This window comes from Balaenoptera borealis, assembly GCF_965194805.1.
Source record: "Balaenoptera borealis genome assembly, chromosome: 21".
NCBI classification, from domain to species: Eukaryota; Metazoa; Chordata; class Mammalia; order Artiodactyla; family Balaenopteridae; genus Balaenoptera; species Balaenoptera borealis.
In genome coordinates, this window is record NC_138880.1 from 31,983,566 (window position 1) to 32,004,083 (window position 20,518).

General features: G+C 36.5%; 1 protein-coding gene across 6 annotated transcripts in view; it reads left to right on the forward strand.

The window, feature by feature from the left end:
• Positions 1 to 5,327: 5,327 nt before the first annotated feature.
• Positions 5,328 to 20,518, forward strand: part of WDR17 (WD repeat domain 17) — a 95,268-nt gene continuing 80,077 nt past the window's right edge. For 2 of the 6 annotated variants that reach the window (XM_082374587.1, XM_082374588.1), the window contains exon 1: positions 5,391 to 5,510. The gene's annotated coding sequence lies outside the window, so the exon portion shown is untranslated. Of the gene's footprint in view, positions 5,511 to 20,518 lie in introns of all 6 variants that reach the window. The other 4 variants (XM_082374589.1, XM_082374582.1, XM_082374583.1 and 1 more) reach the window with 4 other exon arrangements.

Below are 20,518 nucleotides of genomic sequence, written 5' to 3' on the forward strand. Positions count from 1 at the left end.
GAAAAATGATTAAGTGCTCTTCAACCTGGTGTCACTAAAAGATTAAAATTGTGGATTAAAGATAAGTTGTTGGCAGTCATCCCCAGAACAAAAAGCTTTGTTTTAGGGGCCCCAAGTCTTCTGAGATATTTTCGGCAAATTGCTTCATGTGGGACTCAAGTTCATAGCAACAACATCTTGTCTTGTTTTCACAGCAAAATGGTCTAAGGCATATTTTCCATAACCAGAAGTCTCAACCTTGCTTTATTTTGTCTCAGCTTTGTCTGTTGTACTGTGTCAGTCTAATATGTACACTTCTTCAGTGCTCTTTATAAAGCTTTGATACATTTTATTTAGATACATAGTTATGTATATGGCACACACACACAGGAATGGAATGCCCATATTAAGGAAATTTTAGATTTAGAGAGTTATAATATCTATCTCAGATAACATTTGCCTGTATCTTATACCAAAAAATATTTCTATTTGGGATACAATAAGCCAAAAACATATTATTTAAGAGGAACATGGTAAAATTAAGAGTATAAGCTCAGCTTATACCCTTAAAATTAAGGGTATAAGCTCATGGTAAAATTAAGGGTATAAGCTCATGGTAAAATTAAGAGTATAAGCTAACCTGTCCAAGCAAACAAGAATTATTTTGCCTAGTTTCTATTAACTCCTAATATTCACTGCAAATATATGTTCAAAAAGCATCTTCCATTTAAAATAAAAAATGTATTCACCTAATTTTCTTTCAGTCTGATGGGCCAATTGTACACTACTGGGATATTTTAATATTAACTGGAGGCAGTCATTTGCCAAGATCAAACAGTAATTATTGAGAGAAAATTTACATATGGTAAAGTGCGGCTTTGGCCAGACACAGTGGTGGTGGATTCAGAGCATAGCACCCGAGGTCATCTATCTTTGATGTTTCCTACAGCTGGAGATGAGTGGCACATTTTCAAGGTTATGAAAGATAAACAGAAATAAAGACAAATCAATGGATAGATAGATTGATGGCTTTAGAAACACCAAGAATCATAATGCACCCTGTGTCACATTTTTAGACACATTTAAGTACTTTTTAGTGGTGTGCTAATGAATGTTTAACAACCAGTGCTCTGAATAAAACAATGTGTACATATATGTACACAAGTTTATTACAGATTTTGCTGAGATAAAGGTTGTAATGCATGTTCACATATAATAATGCAATATTTTATTTTATATTCCATATAGCTAATTGATTTTCACAGAATTCTTTCAGGATTTTTGCCAAACTCTTTTATTTGTAGCTGAATGACAGTTGCAATAGACAAATGAACATAGTGCTTTAATGCTGATTGATATTTTCATTTATGTTAATGAGTCAAAAGCAAAACAATGAAGGCTTTTTATTTAGTCGTTGACCTTACCAACGTCTTTGCATAATAGGTTTTGAATATTAGAAGCAGTGTTCCTCAAATTCTTTTGCTATTTATATTGTAATAACTATAGGCATATCCCACTTTACAGTTGAATTGCATTATTAATATTTTCTCCATCATTTCCTTAAGTTTATACCAGGGATTGGCAAATAACTTGTTTGGTCAAATACAGGTTGTTTTCGTAAATAAGTTTTTTGGGGACACAGCACACCTATTTATTTATGTCTTGTCTGACTGCTTTCAAGCTACAACAGCAGAATTGAGTTGAGATGGAGGCTGTATTGTTTGCAAAGCCTAAAGTATTGATGTTTACTCTCTGGCTCTTTCCAGGAACAGTTTTCTGACTCTGGAAATAAACCAGCACTTACCAACAGAACTTTCTGTGATAATGAAAATGATAACGAAGATGTTCTTTACCCGTGCTGTTTAATACAGAAGCCACTTAAGCACACTGACTATTGAGCACTTGAAATGTGTCTACTGCAACTGAGGAACTAAACTTTTCATTCTTTTTAATTTTAATTAATTAAAAAAAACCCACATGCTGCTAGTAGCTACTTTATTAGACAGTGTAGGTCTAGACAGTCAACAAAACCATGAGTCACGGCCTGATGTGCAGCATTTACTGATCTGGGGATTGTAAATACACTGATTTTGGCCAGTTTCAAGCATCCAATATCACATCATGGAATGAAGAGTTGGGAAGAAATATACAATATTATAGCGTATTTCCACCATGCAGACTTAGACATAAATAGACATAATAGACATAAATAACATCAATAGCATAGACACAGATAAAATACTAAAAATAATTAGAAAGTGATGAGCTTTGACTATTTGTTTTTAATAACATTTTAAAATTATAAGTTTATATCACTTAAATTTAGTAAGAGCTCTGTACACCAATGGGTTGCTAAAACCCTGAAAACTATGACAGCTGTCTCTCTCAAGCCAGTGTAATCTGGTTTCAGCCAGTGTTTTTATACACAGTAAGTTTCTAAGTATTTAGTTCTCTACGTGTTTACTGCATATCAGTTTGATCGCTTTTTTTGTCATGCTTATTTCTGTTCTCTTACCATTTTTACATTAAAAATAGTGTGAGAAATCTTTTCACTTAGGTGAATCTAAAGCCCTTTTAGCTAAATTGTCCTAAAGTTTAAGTTCAAGAATTTCTACCTGGTGGCTTTTTTTTTTTTTTTTATAATATCCTCAAAAAATGCACCTGTCACATTAAATGGCCTGGAACACCTTTACAAAGCCACTGCTCTCACAGAACATGTCTATCCTTGAAGACTGATTGACTAGAATCAATTGGTTCCCCTAATCCCTCTTCTAGCTAAGAACTAATGATTGCCCTGAAACTGTCAGCCTGAGTGTCTGACTTTTTTGGTTGTGAGATGAGAGCATCACATTAAATATTTGTTGAATAAAAGAATGAAAATCACAGTAGAAAGATGTTTTCCTTAGAAATTAGGTTATACTATTTCTTTGGGTTCTGGATCTAACTGTATCTGTGATTGTTTAAACCTCCCTTTCAAAACTTATGAACCAAATCACAGTAAAGGGAGTAGAGTATTGAATTGGGAGTCTGGGATCATGATATCAATTCTGCTGCTAATATAGCTGTAGGATCTTGACAAATTCTAGAACTTTCCAGGCCTCAAGACCTTCATCTTTCAATTGTGAATGCATAACCAGATAATTTCTAGTGTGTCATTTGGTTTTCTGATTCTTAACTGGAGAGTTGGAACAATTTTGAACCAATTAGTTGTAAAAGACTTTGATGGAACACGCTAGACATTGTGTCTTTGATAACTTTTTCTCTTTGTGTTTATTGTTGACACTGTACCGAGCAAATATCTGTCATAAATGAAAATGACAGTCTATTTTCCCAGAAATGTTTCTTTCGATCTCCCCTCCATCATTCTTATTTTCGTCATCTTAATTCAGGCCATCAGCATCTTTTCCCTACTCGATCATGCTTTTCATTTCTCTGCACCCTTATGTACCCCCAACATTTGTAAGGTATCTTTTCTCAAGAAAAAGCTCTGGTTTTAGAGGTTAAGGTCTAAGGTCTAACCTAATTAGGGAGTCCAATGTCTTCTTAAATCTGGTTTTATTATTTTTTCAGTTTAATCTTTTGCCAATTTCTCTCCCCCCTCTTATCTTTAGATACCCACCTTCACCTCCTCCAGAGAATGCAAACAAGTCAAAATTAAAATCAATCATGCATTTTCCCCATTTTGTGCTTTTGGCCATGCTGTTCCAGTCCTTTTTTCCAACAGGTGAAATCTATTTGTTTTTTAAGTTCCTGTCCAAATATCACCCTTCTTGAGAGTTACTCTGAAAACAAAGAAAATTTTCTCCTTCCCTCATCTAAAATTACCTCACAGAACTTTTATATAACCCTATTTTAGGACTTAACACACCAAATATATTTAGGTGTTGTCCTCTATACTTTGTCTGGTAGATTATGTGCTTGTTTATTTATTTATCCATCCATCCATCCAACATTTATTGAAGATCTGCTATTCATCAGGCACTTCATTAGAATGCAGACAACAGACCTGAAAGAACTGATTCTAGCTTTTGACAAGTTTGTCTGTGTGGAGAGGTAACTTTTAAGTCAATTTTAATTTGCAAAATAGAATGCTAAGTGCCGTGGTAGGGAACAGTCTGCACAGAATACTTTGTAAGAAAAAAGTGTATGGCATAGGAGGGTCAGAATTATGTCTAGGAAGTTTCCCTGGTTGGCCGTTTGGGGTAAATCATAATTTACTAACTATTCAGGGGCTTCCCTGCTGGCAAAGTGGTTAAGAATACTCCTGCCGATGCAGGGGACACGGGTTCGAGCCCTGGTCCGGGAAGATACCACATGCCGCCGAGCAACTAAGCCCGTGCGCCACAACTACTGAGCCTGCGCTCTAGAGCCCAAGAGCCACAATTACTGAAGCCTGCGTGACACAACTACTGAAGCCCGCACGCCTAGAGCCCATGCTCCACAACAAGAGAAGCCACCGCAATGAGAAGCCCGCGCACCACAACGAAGAGTAGCGCCCGCTCACTGCAACTAGAGAAAAGCCCGCGTGCAGCAACAAAGACCCAATGCAGCCAAAACTGAATAAATAAATAAATTAATTTTAAAAGGATCTGAAAGATGCTATTAAAAAAACAAAAAAAAATGTATTAACTATTCAGAGTCTGACATATAATTAAAGCTCAGTAAATGTTATTAAACACATATTCCGAGTATATGAAGGTTTATTTTCTCCTGGGTGTTTGATTAAGGTCATTGGTAGTGAAGATATTTCAGAGATACGAAGAAGGAAATATGAATGACAGTGCCATTTCCATTCAACCCGATTCCACAAGGAAAATGTCAGTTTGCACACTTTGAGGGCAGGTGTGTTAACTGCATACAAATCCACCAATAGAGACAAATCACATTCATAGGAGTCTTGCACAGAGCTTCTTGAGCCCAATCGGACTAGAGCGAAGTGCAGAAGAGACAGCATTCTGTACTCACCTTCCAGGTGAGGATCAAGGCTAGTGTAGCCTAGCCTCTGAAGGAGGCTCAACTCCCTCCCTCAGGCTCCTCAAGAAGATGGGGTGATTTATTTACTGTATACTTGACTCATTTTCCTAGAAAGTGCAGACCCGGTGCGTGGAATCTGTTAGGTGGTGAGAACGCTGGCGGTTCACTGTTCTTTCCTCCACTTTCAGCCTCCCTGTAAACTCTGCTGAAGCCTGTCCCCGGGCCTGGGAACCACGTCTTCAGAGCCGACTCCCGGTTGCCAGGTAACCACCTGGGCCCGCACAGTCTCGGGGGGTCAGGGGCCGCCTCCGCCTCTCCCCAGGCGCTCCAATCAGCGGCCAGTGTGGCTGTCACGTGGGGCTCGGAGCGGGACCCGGGGCGCCGCGCGCGCGGCCAGGCTTGCGGAGCCCGCCTCCCCGCCCTTCAGACCCCGCGGCCCGGCCGCGCAGCTTCGGAGCCCGCGGCGCAGGAGGGGAGGGCGGTGCGGGTCGGGTCCGGCCGCCGCGCCCGCTTCAGCTCCTTCCGCTGTCCGCCGCTGCGGTCGCCTCGTCCTGCAGGTAGGGACCGGCGGGCCGCAGGGCGAGGGACGCGGGCTGGAGGAGGGCGATCTTCGAGCGATGGGGCGTCGCGGGGCTGGGGGGTGGTCCGCCCGCCCCCGCGACGGTCGCGGACCCGCGTGCGCGCGTCCTGTGGGGCTTCGCAGGCGATGGGCCCCGAGCGCCCGCGCCGCTCACCGGCCGAGGACGGGACGCAGCAGAAGCCGCCGCCTTTGCGCGTCTGAACTGCCCCTGGAGTGTCACCTGCGGCCCTGACCGGAGACACTGCCTTATGTTTTAAGCTTATTCAGCCTCTGTGCGTCTAGAGTCTAGATTGTCGCTCTCGTTCCTGTGCCCACGGGCGCTTCTGTAAGGACCCCCGCCCCCTTCAAGGTGGCCTTCGTACTCGGGCTGCGACAAGAAACCCTGGGGTCAAAGGGAAGCGCATCCCAGAAAAAAGACAGTATTGAATCTCAGAGGCACACTATGTGCTAAGCGAATCTTAAAAATATAATCTTTCCTATTTTTCAGAAGCTAACAAACCCAGACTTACTCTTTTGCATGCAGATATTAAAAGGAGCAAGCATTGGAGCTGACTTTTTTTTTTTTTTTTTTTACTATATTAAGTAAAAGCAATTGATTTGAATGAAGTTTAGTGATGCCTTGGATCATGTATCAAAAATAAAGCACACTTGTTCTGTAACTTCCATGTCCATTTGTATATGTATTTATTGACTTATTTTTTTTATTTAAAAGTCTCCAACAATGGTTTGAAGAGAGAGATTACATTTCTTTCATTGTCTGAGTATTTCAGAAATAGATACCCTTTGGAGAAACTCATTTCCCTACCAATTTTTATAAGCGAAATTACGAGTCCTCCTTGAACATTTTAAGTCACCTCAAGTGAGAAAAAGCTTTCCCTTTAGGGTTTGTTTCTCCAACAGTAAATTCTTTGGGGAATTTCAAAGATTCTCTCCAGGTTTTCATATCTAATTTCTTGCTCACAAATCTCCTAGGCTCATCAACAGTGAGAGGATAGTCTTGGTGTGATTATCATAGAACACAGCATGGTCTTGGCTGTTACGTTGTCTCCCTCTTACTGGCATAAGTGGAGCTGATTCTGGGCTTGTGGTGTGGACAGCCCCTGTAGAAAAGCACTCTCTTACATCCTGTTGAGATTCTGCCTCACTGGCCTAAGTGTGCAAGAAAGTGAGCATAATCACATCTTACCTGTGTGAAGGCAGAGATCTGAGAAGTCAGTCTGACTGTCTTTCCTATTCTGTGATCTAAAATTAAATACAGTAATTAAATGCCTTTGAAAAGTTGTCAGTTAATTCAACAGAGTGGGGAACCGTGCTTTAGGGGATTGTTTAGAGATTAATGTTACAAATGCTAGGTGTAGGTCATTGCATTGAGAGTTCCTGGGAAGTTTGCTCAATCGGAATAAACCAATGGCTTGTTTGAAAGGGCCCACATGGAAGGAAAACTCATATACTTCTTAAGTGAGCTCCACAAACTTACTCTATATTAAAATGGCTAATTGAATTTTACTACTTATATTGAGCTGATTTTCCCTGTGTTTATAGTAATAGGAATACTTAAAGAACTGTGGGTATCTCTGAAAAAAAAATTAGATATATTTACTTAAAAGTTTGAAATTCTTCATTCTTTTATCTTTAATGATTAAATATTGCTGTACTAACAACTTTTGTTACTACTCACACAATAATCCTATATATTAGAAAGCTGCAAATCAATTTAGCTTAGAAAATAATGTTTTTAAATTCCTCTGCTCCCAGTGGAGGGACTTCTAGGGCTAGAGTGATTTTTGTTGTTGTGTTCTGTGGACTCTACCTTGAAGCCCTTAGCCTGAGCATGGGTGAGCTGCAGCAGCTTTTATATTGCTCAGAGAAGAGTAAGAACAGTTTTATGTTTGTTTGTTTGTTTCTTTTGCCCCAGTAGATACTGGAAGTCCAACATGAATGATTAGACTGTCCCTGTCAATAAAATATGTGCAAGTTCTCCATACTACCTAATTTTACTTGCCTAAACTCTGTAATGAAGACTAAAATGAAATTCAAACAATTTGGAAGGATTCACGTGTCCTTCCTGTGTTCCAGAATTTATTCAAAGTCAGATCTAATATGCAAGAAAGGTAATGGTTTACCAGATTACTGAATAACGTGTTTACCCAGCCATTCATAGTAATGGTGTGTATCCAAACATTACTACTACTTTCCGCAGTTGCTGAATTATCTCATCTTGTACTTTGTATCTATTCCATGTAGCAGATTGAAATATTAAAGTGAAATCATGTATGTAGCTTCCAGTGTGTCTTCAGGAACAGAGATCTTATTGAGAATATTGTAATCCGTAGAAATCATATTAGGAGATTGGGAGGGATTTCTTACTAACTGACACCTCCTTTTCTTTCATGTGAGAAACATACATTAGACCAAGAGTGGCTGGCATTTTTCAACCTCCAAGACCATGCTGTGTTCTATGATAATCACATGGAGATTATTCTCTCACTGTTGATGAGACTATTCCTTGGAGATTTATAAGCAAGAAATTAGATACGAATACCTGGAGAGAATCTTAGAAATTCCCCAAAGAATTTACTCTGTAGAGAAACAGATCCTAAAGGAAAAGCTTTCTCTTGCTTGAGGTTACTTAACTGTTCAAGAAGGACTTGTAACTTCGGTTACACAAAAATTGGTAGAGAAATACAGTAAAATGATCAACTTTGACCTTTGCCTTTGTGTATTGAAAGAAAAAAAATCCCATCATGACTGACTAGAAGAATTTCAAAACTTCTCATGGTAAAACATGGGCTGTTGCATGAGGAGACAAGTTTCAGGTTGTTTTTACTTGATCTCAATGACTAGACAAATATAACTTGAAATAGGCTAGACTTTGTTAAAAAAAAAAGAGCAAGCTGGAATTGGAGCCACGGGTGGCACATGCATCTAGATGTCACATTATCAGCTACTTGAGTGAGATAATTTTTTTTTAAAAATGATAAAGACTTTTTATTACTTTACAGGTACTTACAACATTGATTTAGTAGCCTAATTATCTCCTAAAATTCTGGAAGTCTGTGTTCTAGTTTAGGAAATATATGTGTCACAGAAACAGGCAAATCTTGCTCAGTAAGATCATAGGAGATAATTCAGCAATGTTATTTGCTATTACAGGGATAATTGATAACTGTCATGTTCAGGAAAGCTCTTATCAAAAGATGCAAGAAATAATTTTCCATGCTTTGGTGAGGATGTTACAACATTTAAAATTTGGTTTATAAATTTGAATGCTCAGATGTGGAGAACTCATAACAGAGGTTGTTAAATAATTTACCTTATGTTCAGATTTGTTGTTCTCTTCCAGTTGTTGACACTTTAAGTTACGAGCATGTACCAGTATCTCAGGCAGGCTCGTTTGCAATTATGTATAATAAGCTCAATTTCATATCTCATACACAAAAAAACTTTCCAGTTGGAAAGCAGAAAATAGTTCTCACTACACAGAGCACTCGTGTTTGATGTGCTGTTGGAAAAACTTCATTTTTCAATATAATACAGCTCCACATGGAGTCCTGAAAATTGAATAGTTGGTTAATCAGAAGTAGGTAATACTTAATTTTGGCCCATTAAGATAAAACTTTTTGAATGAGTCTTCATGAAAAGAGTTATGCAAATTTTATTTTTAAGATAAACATGGTAGCAGGTTTGAAAGAGTCATTTCAGAATTTAAGCTAGAAGGATTCTTAAGAGACCAGTCAATCTAACACCATTAACACTAAACACACAAGAATTAAGTTGCTCAAAATTGGGAAGATTTCGATGGGAAAGCTGGTCTGGAACCTCAGGCTCTAACACCCAGCATTGTGCTGCTCCCTAAAGAGGTGTAAAAATATATCACCTTTCTCTTTTAGTATGTTTCTTCAAGTGACTAATTCAAAAGTTTGAGTAGTTAAGATTTAGATCACTTTTGTATTTTCTAAGTGATTATTGTACATAATGAACAAATTGCACGTGTTTGGTCTCATCATATAGAAAGTTTGCTTAAAATATTAATTAAAAAGTGTTTTCCCACAATTTGTAAAATTTTTTGATTTGCTCATTAATATGATTCAAGTTTTTCTGCAAAGTCTTCTGTGATTTGGGGGGATCCAGTTATCTTATAAATTCTTTATCCTAATGCACCTCAGTGGTACTTAAGTGTACATAGCCATCACATCTACAATTGAATGTTAGAAATAAGAAGCTTTTGGAAGTTGTATCTGAAGCCTGGATTATGGTTACCATTGGGTAACATTTTGAAGTTGGACGCATTTATTTTCTAGACTTTCTGACCCTTTGGTACCAGATGCCACCTAGAATGGTGTTATTTGACATGTATCTTAGACCAGCATCCCCTGGGAGCATGTCAGAAATGCACACTTCCAGGCCACACCCCTACCAAATCAGAATATCTGAGGGAGCGCCTGGAATCAGTGTTTTCAGGAGCCTCGAGTGATTCTAACGCAAGGTCACGCTTGAGAAGTACTGATAGAAGGTACATTGTGCCACTGGACCTAGTCTTCTCTTGAACTGGTAGTGTTTGTATACAACTCCACCTTTGAAACTTTACTTAAACTACTACATAAATGAACTCATTCCTGAAAATATTGAATACAATTGTGGATACATTTCATAAACATTTAAATTTCAATAGTAGCTTTTTGGACACAATATCTCACTTGCATTATTAATTAGTTCATCTTTGTGGGAATTTTATGTTGGCTAAGGGAATAATTTTTGACAGGTGGCCCGTTGACTAGATTAGTAACCTGTCTCATATATGCACTGGTCCTGCCTTATCTGATACAGCTCTTCACTTATAAACTTCAGGATTTATTTCCGGCCTCCTATCAATGTATGGATGCATATATAAAAGAAATTTTGGATGTAGTGACTTTGTGTGAGCTATTTCTTAAAGCTTTCAAGCTTTAAATCCATTTGATTTCCTTTGTTGGTTTTTCTCAGTACTTGCCAAAAAGTACTTGGCCCAGAACATGAAAATGCCAGTCTAACTGACTGTTTCTGCCAAATGAGAATCCTGATTTTCAGACACAGATAAGCATAAAGACCCACCCTACTTTAAAAACTCATGTACAAAATCCAACTTACAGAACAAATTAATTAGAAGGGGGACAGGTATCCTAGGTTTACAGAACAATTCATGCCATAGCTTCTCAAGTCCTCCTTCATGAGGAATGATCCTATTTATAAAAATAAAGCTACTTATTTTTGCCATACCCTATTATAAAAATAATCCTACATCTTTTTTATGACAATGTTTACATGTTTACTTTCATAATGTCTCTTTCAATGGAATATTTACCTCTTAACTTCTTAGTTTAATGGGTGAAAAATACGTGATTTCACTCCTCTATTTCTCTTTGGCTGAGTCTCTCAGAATGGTTAATTGAGGGTATATGAATGATCCTATTGTTCAAGAAAAGTGTATTACATCTTTGATCAAATTAAAAATCTTTTCCACATTGCTGGTCAAGAGATTCTGTAATCCTTCAAGCGCCTTGAAAATCTAATTTCATAATTCAAATCCATATAATTTTCACTTTGGTGGTTAAAATGTAGGAAGTATAAAAATAAATATCTAGATGAATGATAGATTAAGTATATAGATGGATGATGAAATAACTACATTCACTTTGCCACATCTTTGAATTAGTGTTTTGGTCTTCTCGGTCTTACCTATAATCCTTCGTTTTGCTAATCAAATGGGAATTCATACTGGTATAAGTGGTCATTCTGTGAGTCCAAACTAGAGCAACCATAATGACCTTATTCTTTTCTATTCGCTGTCTAATCCAGGATTTTAACGTAGGTTAATACTCTACTTGTGACCTATTTTATCATCTAAGCTTTTAAGAACATCAGGATTTGACATATGTTGGGGATGCTTAGATATAATGTCCTGCCAAGCACATGAAAGGTAAATTTAGGAATGATTGAAATTTAAGAGATTAATCTGGTCAGTAGAAGATACCAGAGGCAGTTTATCTGATAAATATCTTTACTGTTGTTGAACTGAGTATGTAGTTCTCAAGCTTTACTGGGCTATATAAGTCATCTGGAAATGATGTTAAAAAGCAGGTTTCCAGGGCTTCCCTGGTGGCGCAGTGGTTGAGAATCTGCCTGCGAATGCAGGGGACACGGGTTCGAGCCCTGGTCTGGGAAGATCCCACATGCCGCGGAGCAACTGGGCCCGTGAGCCACAATTACTGAGCCTGCGCGTCTGGAGCCTGTGCTCCGCAACAAGAGAGGCTGCGATAGTGAGAGGCCCGCGCACCGCGATGAAGAGTGGCGCCCGCTTGCCGCAACTAGAGAAAGCCCTCGCACAGAAACGAAGACCCAACACAGCCATAAATAAATAAATAAATAAATTAATTAATTAAAAAAAAAAAAAAAAAAAAGCAGGTTTCCAGATTCCACCCCAAGATCCACTGGCCCTAGATTGTGATCCAGGAATCTTCATTTTTAGCAAGTTTCTCAGTTAATTCTGATGCAAGAGACCTGAGAACCACACTTTGAGATGCACCGATTTAGAGATTTTTAAAATTATATTTATCCTTGATAATCTATGGCTGTACATATCAGTGAAAATAGTGGTCATTTAGAATTATGGATACTAGACAGAGGAAGAAGATCTCAAGTTAGTGGGCTAATGGCTGCTTTAAAAAAAAAACCTTCCTTTTTTTTTTTTTTTTTTTGCAATTTCCAAATGCTTTCTAATGAGCACATATAGTAAATACTAACATATTAACTATATGTGCTCACTAGAATTTTTTGCATCACTCTCAGCATATAGTGTATTCACATTTTAAACACTGATTTTCAACATGATATTTTTAGGGTTTTTTTTTTATATTACTATAGGCAATAGATTTCTATTAAGAAAATTAACAAAATTCTGAATAGGACAAAGAGGAGTTCAAGAAAACTACCCTGAGTCTCTGCATGGTGATATGTTTTTGACCCTGACCTTTGAATACACATTTTTATATACTTTTGTTGATTTTTCTGTTTCTCAAGGCTGCCAGGAATGCTTTCTCATCAGAGTCTCTGCTTTTGCTGCTCCCTCTGTTTAGTGCACTTTCCCACCAGAGGCCTTCATATTTTGTCTTCTCGTCTCCTTTAGACCTTACTCAGTATAACCTCAGTGAGACCTCCCCGTGGCAACTTTTAAAAGATTGCAGTGTCAGCTCTGTATCTCCAGAACTCCTTTTCCTCTCTCACTGCATTCTTTTTCTCCGAACAACAAATTATCTTGTTAACAGTCATCAATTACTTATTTGTTCTGCTCATTTTCTGACTTCTCCCTTCAAGAATAAAAACTGTGGAAGGGCAGGATTTTTATCTGTTTTGCAGAGTGCTTTTTTTCAGGACCTACCTAGCACATGCTTGGTGCTCAATAAATATTTGTTGAATGAATGAATGGATTGAAAAGTGATTATTCAAATTTTAGAAAATACAAGTAAGTCCAAGGAATAATAAATTTCCTACTATTAAATAGCCAACTGTTAACCTCGTGATGTGTATTCTTTTATTTTTAATGTGTGTGTATATATTTAGACATATAAAGATATATAGATATAAATTATATATATATACATTTTCCAGCCAAAATTGTTTAATTGGAATTCATTTGAATTCTTAGGAAATATAGGTGATTTTCTATAAGAGAACAGGCAGATAAATCCAGAAGATAAGATATTTTGTAGCAAGTCAGTGTCATGATAAAAAGCACCATTCTAGATTAACAAACCTTAAACAACATAAGATTTAATGCATGGACCTGGATTGGATTCTGGTTTCAACAAAGCAGTTATATAAAGGACATTTGGGGGGATAGTTTGGTAAAGATGGATGATGGACTGGTTATTAGAAGAGATAAAACTTTACTAACATGAAAAAAGTAAATATTTTAACTATCAATTTAACCAGAAAAAGGAATTTACAAAATATTATGCATAATATGACTTCTTTGCAAAACATACACTATGATCATTTTTTCTGCAAGGGGATAAAATGGCTTCTTTGCCTTTTATTTATCTACGGCTTTTGATTTTCTACAATGTACATATACAACTTTTGTAATAACAAGAGATTATTTTTAATTAGAAAATATTTATGGTCCTACGCATATGTAGTCCATTCATATATGCTGTAACTGATTGGTCTAACTTTTCCCTTGAAACAAGCCATATCATCTTAGAGCTAAATATCTGGGCCACTCCAAGCTCTGGCAAAAGAATTGCTTTCACTGAATGAGGAGGCTGAATCATGTATTCACCTTACTCCAAAGCATATGTCCAAGCACTACAATACGTAACTGCATCAGTTGTGATGTCATTATGGATTTTAGGCTGTTTATGAATACTCATGGGAGAAAATTCTCTCAAGTCTCTGTATCAGAAATATCTATTCTTCTTATGACTCATTAGTTGGTTTCTTTATTATGGACACTGTCATAATCATCTTTCACTTTTTCTTTGACCTCTAGGAAACTTAGAGCCAAATTCTCAGTCATCTTCCATCCGGTCTTCAGGATGGTGTGTTCTGGGCATCAGTCTTACTGCTGTCTCTATTAATTCTTTACCCACCTTTTCTCCTTGCCAAGATTTGTCCCTTTTAAAAAAAAATTTTAACTGCCTATGTTATTTGGTTAAGATCTTTCACAGAATGACCTGAGGTGTTGACTAATTAATTAAGACTGACAGAAGAACAAAAGTTAAGAAATATTCCAGCCAAATCACTCTGGCTCAGTAACCTCAGTCCTATTTCTGAGGCAGTTCAGTTATAAGAAAGTTACTTCTCTGGTCTTCATCATGTCAGCATCCTGTGGGAATATCTTCCACACTACAATGTAAATATGATTCCCTAAGTGTTCACTGAAAGCCAACATGGAAACAGCCATATGAAGACATTTTCTTCCTGTTTTATTGAGACAAAATTGACATACAGTCCTGTATAAGTTTAAGGTATATAGCTTAATGCCTTGACTTATATACGTCATGAAATGATTACCACAGTAAGTTTAGTGAACATACATCATTTTAAAAAAAAGGAACATAACTGTTTATAACATGCCTAAGTTAACTACAGAAACTTTTTCAAATCATTGATTTGTAATCACTGTTTGCATATTAAGTAAGATTATATATATGTATACATTCATATATTTTTATCTAATTTCTAACCTTGTTTAAGGCATATTTTAACTTAAATATTTTAAATTTAAAATTTATTTAATGATTCTTTTTAAATTATAAAAATACTTTGGTACCAAATATCAAGAAACAAATTGTGCTATTGATTACCTTTGTAAAATGAGAAATTTAGCATACCCTTGTTTTCTTCTTTTGTTTTTCTAAACCTGGGAAGACAATCTGAGACTTCTAGTTTTTTATAGCTAACATTTATAATGTTGTTTTTCTCTTTTAATAACTACTTTTGACATTTGCATTTTTATAACCATACAACTTCAGGTTTCTTCTCTTAACATATGTTTTTAATTACATGAACTTCTATATTTAAGTTGTTTGTTTTGATTCATTTTTCAAAAGCCTGTAATTTTAATTCAGGTAATTTTTAAAGGAAGATCACATGGGTGAATTGCCTTCTAAATCCTTGCATTTCTGACAGCGTCTTTGTTTTCCCTTCACACGTGGACGATAGTTTGGCTGCTTATATAATAGTGAGGTCAAAACAATCCAGTTTAACATAATTCTTGTACCACTGGTTTCTAGAATTTCATGCACTGGTGAGATATGATGCCAATCTGACTTTTCCCCATTTGCACATAACATTAAAAAACAAAAACCAAAATTACTTCAATGCTCATAGGGTGGTAAAAAAGTTAACCCTGAATTTGCCTTAATACATCTAGGTATAGATCTTCTCACAAAATATTATTTTACTTGAAACAAGAAGAGTACTTTTAGGGTCTTAATCAGGGTCTGCCTAATTAGGGTCATATTTCAATCCAAGATTTTTGGGGAGGCGGGGGCTATATCTTGGATTGTTGCTTTTATTTCTATTATTTTGCTTTAGTTTTCTCTAAAAATGTTTATAGTATGTAGTTTGGGTTTTCATCCCCTGTACAGCATATATTTCACTTTCTCTCTAATTAGAAAAAAAACTGCTTTCCCACAATGTTTTTTGTTTTTTTTACTTGTTCTCTGAATCATTAATAAGGTTTTTTTTTGCAGTTTTAATTCTGCCCTTTATTGCTCTTTTTTTAAAAGATATTGAATATAGTTCCCTGTGCTATACAGTAGGACCTTGTTGTTTATCTGTTTTATATATAGTAGTTTGTATCTGCTAATCCCAAATTCCTTATTCCTCCTCCCCAGCCCTTTATTGTTCTTTGATGTGGATATTTTTTCTGCTATTCCCTTTTTTTCTCTTCATGATCGTCATTTTAACTATCTCACTGTGCAGCCTTTTTATCTCAGCTGGTAGTATCCGCATTCCTATCCTTAAAGTAAAGGGTATCCCTTTAGGCTGCTGATAACCAAAAGACAGAATATACAGATCGCTGCAGGCCCTAGACTCTGTCTTCTTGGATAATGCATCAGTTACGTCACTATTTGATCAGTATCAGTGTTCTCATACCAACATTGGTATAAATCTTATATTAATACCCTAACCTAATTTCCCATAGTTTTGTTGTCCGAGATGGAATTTTCTCCTCTCTGCGTAGACTAAATAGATGGAGAAAATACATGAAAAAGTACAATTTCTTTTTGTTTCTACCTGTAATATATCGCTAAAGAGTTATACTTCCTAGAGTACAGTATTACTACTGGGGAGGCAAAGAACGAATGTTCACTACTGAGTTTAAACGGAAAGTTGTGCGGGACTGTCGAGAACTGCTAGAAATGCTACGGGGCTTCCTGTGCTCTGTAACACAGGTGATGCAGGCAGAGTGAACCTGGGAACAAAACAGGAAACTGGGGGGAACCAAACTCCTCAGTTGGCATCTGAACATGTAACACGTTTTAACTAAAATTATATTTAGCTCTTTGTCATTTCTAGTTCTGTTTATATTTTAATCTTTGTTGTGGGCTTTTTAATATGTAAGTAATGAAATGTGGACTAATTAAGGAATGCATTAGTATTGGAAAAATAAAACCCAATAATGAATTATTAGTAATGAAAATATTCTCTATCCCTTAACCGTTTTTAAAGTTTGTAAGTATAGTCTTTACTAAAACATCCACACATGAATACTCTTCAACTAAGTAACTTGTATTTTGAGTATCTTTATTGTCAGAAGGTCCATATTAAGGAAACATCAGTTATTCATTATGTCCAATCATCAGTAGTTATTTACTATAGTCAGATTGGTGGTCATTTACTGAATTAGAAAAACAGGAAGGGACGTACTTTGTGGGGAATATCAGAAGTTTTGTTTTGAATAAGTTAATTCTGAGATTCTATTTAATATCCAAATGGGGTTGGTAAAACAGGAAATTACATCCCCAGAACTTATCTTATAACTGGAAGTTTGTACCTCTTGACCACCTTCGCTTAATTCCACGACCCTCACTCCACCTCTGGCAACCACAAATCTGATCTCTGTTTCTATGAGGTTGGTCTTTTTTAGATTCCACGTATAAGGGAGATTATACAACATTTATCTTTCTCTAACTTAACTTCACTTAGCATAATACCCTCAAGTATATTTGAAAGTTGCTAAGGGATTAGATCTTAAGAGCTGTCATCACAAGCAAAAAAAAAAAATTCTAACTATATGATGTGACGGATGTTAACTAATCCTATTGTGGTGATCATTTTGCAGTATATACATATGTCAAATCATTACATTGTACACCTTAAACATATACAGTATTAGATGTCAATTATAACTCAAAAAGACTGGAATAAAAACAAGGAATTAGATATATGAGTCCAGAGATCAGAGAGATTTTCAGGCTGGATGTATACATTTGAGAGAATAGGCATGTATATGGTATTTAATGTCATAAAACAGGATGGGATCACCAAGAGACAATTAAGAGATCCAAGGACTGATCTCTGGGACATTCCGAAGTTAAGAGTTCAAGAAGATTATGAGGAATCCAAGCAAAAAAATCAAAACCAAAAAAAAGCAGGGAGTAGGCACTGCAGTAGAGGCAGAACCAAAGGAGAGCACTGTCCAGAAGTAAAGGAAGTGTTTCAAGAGGATGGATTCAGCTGTGATCCAGAGTGGCCACAACAGCTCCCAGCAAGTCAAGTGAAATGAGAACTGAAAATCAGCCATCGGGTTTTTGATAAACTTGCTGATCACAACCTGCTGCTTCATCCCAAACATGGGATGAATAGCTCACTCCTCATCTTACTGGTCTGTCTGAAATATTTGACCTGTTTGAAAACCTTCTTTTTCAACATCTGACATATTCCTTTCCCCAATATTCTTATTTCTTGTATCTCTTCTCTGTCAAGATATCTTTTCAGCCACTTTCCCCTCCCCTTCCCTCTCGTCTCCTCTACTTGTCCCTTAAACATTGGTGTTGCCCCAAATTATACCTGAAATGTTTATCTCTAGCTGACCTTCCTTTTTTTGGTTCCTGACCTCTATTTCTGAAGGACTTGGAGGAGTCTCCATCTGGATGTCCTACCGCAATCTGCAGTCAATATACCTAATAATAGAGCTTTATCCCAGACCTGTCCTCCTAAGTTCTCTCTCTCTCCCTTACTTCCTCTTACATCATTAGTTCAGCCTCTTATCATTTCTCATCTACTTATTTATGCTTTGCTCCCCTGTCCCCAGATGCCTTCTCCTAAGAGTGCCAGGATGATATTTGTAAATCACAAAATCTGATATTATTACCATGCTTAAACTGTTTTGAAGACTTCCCCTCACATCTGAAATAAAATCCACAGTCCTTATCGTGATCTACATGTTTCCCATCGTTCTGTATCTGCCTCCTTGTTTAGCCTCATTTGTCACTATTTCTCTTTACCATTTTACTTTAGATGTAGGAAAATAATTTTTGCCTAAAAGTTCAAGCCCCACTTTTTTCTGTACAGCCTTCTCAACCACATAAAGCAATTTTGGCAGATTAGTCTCTCTGCTCCTCTAAGACCTTGTTCATTTTCTATCATAGCAACTATTGCAAATTGTTACATAAATGCATTGGTGTCTATCAGAAATGAAGTCAAATGGAAATACAAAAACCCAGCAACTAGAACAGCCACCATTTTATTAAATATAACAAGATGACTGAAGCTAATGCATCAATAATGTTAAAATTGCAACATTTCTGCAGTTTTCCTGTGCTTTACTTCATGGACGCAAGAGAGCTGCTGCAGCAACAGCATCACATCAATGTCCAAGTCAGAAGAAGCAGGGAAGAATGACATCGGAGATTTCTACTTCTATCTCATTCGCTGGAACTGAGTCAGAGGCCCACTCTTAGTCCACTACTTGTCCAAGGAGGATGAAATTACTATGACTGGTTTAGACCAATCACCATTCATCTCTTAGGAATGGGAAAAAATCCTGTCTTCCCTGAGAACAATGTAATTCCAACTGTGCCAGAATAATTTGGGGTTCTGTGGGCAGGGGAAAGAGACAGATGGAAATGTTGTTAATTAGACAACAGGAAGTGTCTGCCATGTGTGAGCTCTCCCAGTGCCGTAAGCTTCTTGAAGCAGTTTTTAATTTTTTTTCCTGTTTGTTTCTTGTTCATATTCATATCTTTAGTAATTAGCATTAGTGCCTAGCCATGATATATACTCACTAAATATTTTCTGAAATGAATTTAATAAAATGATACAGCAGATATACATGGATAAATATTACATTTTTTTCACTAAATAATATGAGGTAGACGCATATACAAATAATGTATTGGGTGAGGCAAAATAGGAATAATAAAATATGCTCTGTTCTGTAGATAATAATGACTGAATTTTAGTAATATTGTATGCCTGTGGTGATGAAAACATGATAGTTAATTATATTTAAAGACAAGGAATTATGAAGGTTATATCTAACTGACATTATTGACTAATTGACTACTTCTGCTTTCTAAAATATGACTCGAAATTATGCAGTCTAAAAGCCTGCCTCAGGTTTGGTTGCATGTAAAAGAGAAATGTAAAATAATAGTGGCTCAAACAAACAGACAAACAAAAAAGGTTGGAGGTAGGAAGTCCAACAAGTGTCTGAGGATCTCGCCTTCTTCAGCTCCCTTTTCCACTGTCCCTTGGGTTCATCCTGCATCCTTATGATACTCTGGGGCCTCAGCCTTCATCTCCAAGTTCCAGGCAAGAGATGAAGGGTGAGCTGAAAGGGTGGTACACCCTTGCTCCTCATGTTAAAAAAGTAACTCTTAGTGTTTTTTATTTTCAAGAATTTATGCAAATATAGTGTTCAGTAGTACACTTTCTTCTATTCTAAAATTATTTTCTCTAATGCTGGATACATCTGTGTTTTACCAAATGTTTTTCAGAGGACATTTGAATTCGTTTACTCTAGGTCTTATGAAATAGCAAAAACAAAGATGACTTTTTTATCTAAAAATACAGATACTTTGAAGAGTTTATGATACTCTTTCTGCTGCATCCACTTTCATTTAAAAAATCACTTTCATTAGAAAAGTACTCTAAAATGTTTTTCTTTGAATTTTGATAGAGATTGTATTTATGTATCTTAGAAATACAGTACATTTAAAAAACTAGTCCAAATAGATTTTCTTAGAAAATCAAATAAATAACAGTTAACTTGGAACTCCACTGTACAGTCTAAAAACTAAAAATATTTTATTTATCATGCACCATAACATGTGCTGGACATTTTAGACATTAAATTACCTTAGTGTGAGTCATTTTTTATTTTTAGACCAGGTCAATTTAGAGATTCAAGTTAGGAATTTTGGTTAAGTTTTCAGGAGATGAGGATTCAATAATTCATTAAAAAGAACTTATTGACTATCATGACTATGATAC